Source organism: Microtus pennsylvanicus, chromosome 5, assembly GCF_037038515.1.
Source record: "Microtus pennsylvanicus isolate mMicPen1 chromosome 5, mMicPen1.hap1, whole genome shotgun sequence".
Lineage (NCBI taxonomy): Eukaryota > Metazoa > Chordata > Mammalia > Rodentia > Cricetidae > Microtus > Microtus pennsylvanicus.
In genome coordinates, this window is record NC_134583.1 from 1,788,091 (window position 1) to 1,793,261 (window position 5,171).

Sequence of the window (5,171 nt, forward strand, 5' to 3'; positions counted from 1 at the left end):
GCATTCACTTACTGAATTTGTCCATTCCTGCTGTTTCTACTCTCTTGCCTTGACAAAGCACTGTGGCCAAGGCCATCATGGGTAAAAGCATGTTATTTAGGGGTCCCAGTTACAGATGGGGGACAGCACATGACCATCCTGATTGGAATCTAGCAACAAGTCATGGCATTGAAGCTGGAGGTGATAGCTGACACTGATTCTCAAGCAAGAGAGAGAGAGAGAGAGAGAGAGAGAGAGAGAGAGAGAGAGAGAGAGAGAGAGAGAGATTAGTTGGAACGGGTTTGGCTTTAGAAACCTTAAAGCTCTGTGGCCCCCTGATGGGGGAGAGTCTTCTGTTTTGTGTTAATTTCATTGACTAAATAAAGAGACTGCCTTGGCCCTTTAATAGGACAGAAAATTAGGTAGGCGGAGTAGACTGAACAGAATTCTGGGAGAAAGAAAGCCGAATCAGGCAGTCGCCATCATTCTCCCACCCGACACAGACGCAGTTTAAAATCTTTCCTGTTTCATATGCAAATATGTTCATCTATGGGGGCCATTCTCATTCAAACTAAGCCACATATTAATCAGGATAAGGGTGGAGGAAACTCTTGGGTAGCATCTCCTGAGCTCTGACTGTTGATGTCCCTATCCTTCTGCTCTCCTTGCATTTTCAGAGAGCAGATGGCACCACTATTTCTCTTGAAAGTTGCAAACCTGAACTTCCATAAAGATGTCTGGAAGACAAAAGAGACCCTTGTACTCCAATTTTATCTACAAAGAAGTTTCTTTTGTGGAGCCCTTCACCTAGAAGAGCACTGTTTGGCTCTCTGCACACAGTTGGATATTTGATATCACCTCACAAGATCAGAATGAGCTAGATAGTCTCAGAAAAAGAACAAATAACAGGCACACCTCTCAATTGTCATTGGGAGGCAGAACACACAAAACCATCAGTGGTCTGCCTTATGTGACAATGTAAGTTTGACCACAGTTTCAACCTGTCAACCAAGCCATGGCACAGCCTCTGTGCCAACTTGCTGAAAGACTTGGGACATTCAACATTAGTGTCTTCCAACCCCTGACTATCATAGACACAGCAGTCAATGTGAACACAAGTCCTGGACCAGCGCAGGACACCATGTAATTTAGGGAGTGCCCCGTCAATCAACTCCTTGTGTTGAGAAAGCCATCTAAACAAGCAAAGGGTGATTTTCATAGCTTTCTCATGAGGCCTTGGAAAGCAGGGGGAATAGCAAACTGTGTGACTCTAACATCATGATCTGTTTCCTGTCATGGTGAAGCTGAATGGGAGGCAAGTGGGTAGGTAGCCAGAGAATTCAGGCTGAGTACCATGGAAGGTTAGACTGTGACACATATGTCTGGTTAGCTCTCCTCAAGCAAAGGTTGTCTAGCCAGGGACAATGTGAAAGAAATCTGTTTCTAATAGACAAGGTCATAGAATCCTTGAGGGACACCCTCCAATAAAGCCAGGCCACTTCCTTTCAAAGACTTGAAGGCACCAGCCTCATATGCCCTTCTGTCTTACCTCAGAAAAGCATGTGGTTACTTCTCTGCCCCTTTCAGACAGCAAATCCACACTGCTCATCTTCACACAAGTCAAGAAACAATGATTTTTGTTTTTGGGCCAACTTCCTGATTCCCCAGGCTGCTTACCATGTCAGGAAATGGATAATAACCTTTGCAAGCACTCATGAACACATTCAACCATGAACTTTTCTTGCTTCCCATAGAGAGCTACAACAGCGGATCAACCACCACACAGGGTCAATTATTCATTTGTTCTGTTGACAATAGCTCCTGAGAGATATCATAAGATGAGAATGTAACCATCAAATTGCCCTCCTAGTGACAGGAATGATTCACTCAACCAAGTGGGTGATCTTCAAACATGAAAGCATGAACTCAGAACCAGCTGCCACATAAAATCCTTGCATGCCAGTGTGAGGATATCATCCTACCTCTATAGAGATGGAAGGGAGAAGTTCCCTTTTCATCCTTGTACAGATGGTCTAGAGTTCTTGACAATTTACCAGTTCAAGGAGAATGTCTCAGGAAGCAAAGTCAGTGTGACGCTTGAGAACCCCTCCTACTCACACAGGAGTGAACACTGGCAGTGCTCCAGAAGACACATATGAGCCCAGACACACACAACAGCTGGGAGTCATGAAGAAAAGGAAGAGAGTCGGATCCCGGTAGCAGCTGCAATGGCTCAGTTCTTCTCTAGCTCTCCCTGTCTCCCTTTAACTTCTGGAAACATGGCTTCTGGAGTGGTTGTCTCTGATGGTGTCATCAAGGTGTTCAATGACATGAAAGTGCGCAAGTCTTCAATGCCAGAAGAAGTGAAGAAACGCAAGAAGGCAGTGCTCTTCTGCCTGAGTGAGGACAAGAAGAACATCATCCTGGAGGAGGGCAAGGAGATCCTGGTAGGAGATGTGGGGCAGACTCTGGACGATCCCTACACCACCTTTGTCAAGATGCTGCCAGACAAGGACTGCTCCTACGCTCTCTACCATGCCACCTAGGAGACCAAGGAGAGCAAGAAAGAAGACCTGGTGTTCCTCTTCTGGGCCGCTGAGAGTGCGTCTCTTAAGAGCAAAACGATCTACGCCAGCTCCAAGGATGCCATCAAGAAGAAGCTGACAGGAATCAAGCATGAATTACAAGCAAACTGTTACGAGGAGGTCAAGGACCACTGCACCCTGGCAGAGAAACTAGGTGGCAGTGCCGTCATCTCCCTGGAGTGCAAGCCTTTGTGAGCCGCCTCCAGCCCCTGCCTGGAACATCTAGCAGCCCCAGACCTGCTCATGGATGTTGCAGGCTGCCCCTTTCCTGCCAGACATGAGGGGCTGGGGGGATCCCAGCAGGGTGAGGGTAATCCCTTCACCCCAGTTGCCAAATGACCCCCCTACCCCCTGGGCTGTCCTTCTCCCTCCACCCTGATGGTTCTGGCCTTCCCAAGCTGCTTTTGATCTTCTGATTCCTCTTGGGTTGAAGCAGACCAAGTCACTCAGGCACCCAGTTTTGGTGGAGCCTGACCTATTTTTTTAATGACACCCCTATTCCTCATCCCCCACATCCCATGCTGCCAACTTATAACCGCAATAGTGACTCTGTGCTTGTCTGTTTAGTTCTGTGTGTAAATGAAATGTGGAAACGATCCTCCCTTGCCAGCTGGTTGCCCTCCCCTTCCCCTTGTTCTCAGCCACTCATGAAAACAGGACCAGTAAGGGACCTTCAATTTAAAAAAAAAATAAAAAAAACAATAAAAAGGCTAATTAACAAAAAAAAAAGAAAAGGGAAGAGAAAAAACATGGGTGAAGGTTTCATCTTTCATAAATGATTGTTCTTATGTGCAGGATATATTTCTCAACCTGCGATAACTGTGATTTTGTTCACATCATTCTGGCTAAAAGCTCCTGTGTTTTCAACTTCCTTTTTGTCTCTTCAGATGAGTCTGCCAAAAATCACGTGTCCCTTGAATCTCTGAAGAGCAGCAGGGTAACCTGTTGTAAGCTGCCTCTTTGGGACCACAACAGAATGTTGGTTCAAGTACTATGGATGCTATGGCTACTTTTCACTGGATGTTGCCACTATGTTCCACTCTCCAGAGTTTAAACAAAGTTTTCCAAGCCTGACACAGAAATTTCTCTGTTTGTTATTTTATTATTATGTATTTTATTAAATGTTCACTTGATTTTTATCCTGATCCATCTCTTAACATTGATATAAACCTATGATATCCAGTCCCAAGTAAATTGAAATATTGCAGCATAACTTCTGAGTCAGGATTTTCTAATCCTGTTTGATTTCACCGTGGCAAGTATTTTTCAGAACTATTTCACACAAAAGCTTTGGCATTGACTCTTATAGCAGCCTATGATTCAGGGCACCCATGTCTTATTGGTAGCTGTGTCTGAAGCACACAGACATGTCATGTCTGCAGCTTGGCCACAGGGACACCTGATGCTTCTTGACTGCATTGGCATGAGTAGTCTAGGAAGTAGCTAGTAAGGTCCTCTGTGCTCAGGGTCATATGGTCCTAGGGCTCTCATTGGTGGGAAGAAAACAGACAGTGTCTGGGATGGCCAAATGAAAAGGAGACCTTAAGAGATATAAAGCTACAACCGTATTTGAAAAAATTTATAGGTCAAGAAAAAAGAAGCCTAAGAAGGTGCCTTCAGTTCAGATATCCCTGCTTTATCTGTCCAGCCATCAGCACAGATCTGCCTCGGGAAATTCAGAGACACAAAAAGACATCAGAGAAACTAGGGAAAACATGAAAACCAAAGCAAAGGAAGCACACTTAGGAGGCAGAGACAGGAGTATCTTTGTGAGATCAAGATTGGCCTTGTTCACAAAGGGAGTTCCATGGTAGCAAAAGCTGTTATACAGAGAAACCCTCTCCTAAAAAAGTAAAGGAAGCTTGAAAAAGTGATGTCCATTCACTGCTTGGTAGGCAATCATGAGTTCTGACTTCCTGTCTTCCCCCTCTCCATTGACAAACAGGAATGGTGACATATGCTTGGAATCCCACCACTGGCAAGGCAGCCATCTGCTGATTACTCACTGTCAATGCCACCAACCTAGCAGAATCACTGAGACCTGATGTGAATGAATGACCTGTGTCACATAAACAAGGTGAATATGAGGTTTCCCTGTGGCTTCCACATGCATATACACTAAAGAAATGTATGTGTACACAGACACAATTGTACCCATATACATATACAAAGAATCACAGATACACACACACACATACACATGGGGGGGGGAGAGAAGAAAGACAGGAGAGAGATAGAATGGAGAAAGAATTATAAAGAATCAATTGGACTTTTGTGGACTGATTGGTGTGTCTAAAGTATTTTGAATTTTGACTCTTTGAGGCAGGGCTAGTGGCCATTCTGAAGTTCAATGAAGGCCTTATGTGTCTCAGAGTGACCTCAAACATCTGCTCATTCTGCCTCTACTACCAACTGCTGACATTACAGATATTGGATTCCCTCTTCCATCTGTCCAGTGCTACAAATCTATATCAGATACTGTAGCATGCTGGAGCAACACTCTCTGACTAAGGTATTTCCTGAAACCATTTTACAAATTTCATAGAGAGGGGTTGGAAATGAAGGTTTCTCTGAACTGTACCATCCAGCATCAGCTTTTAAATAATC

The 5,171-nt window shown here is 44.6% G+C and overlaps 1 pseudogene; it reads left to right on the forward strand.

The window, feature by feature from the left end:
- Positions 1–2,230: 2,230 nt before the first annotated feature.
- On the forward strand, positions 2,231–2,759 carry LOC142850694 (cofilin-1 pseudogene; annotated as a pseudogene).
- Positions 2,760–5,171: the final 2,412 nt, after the last annotated feature.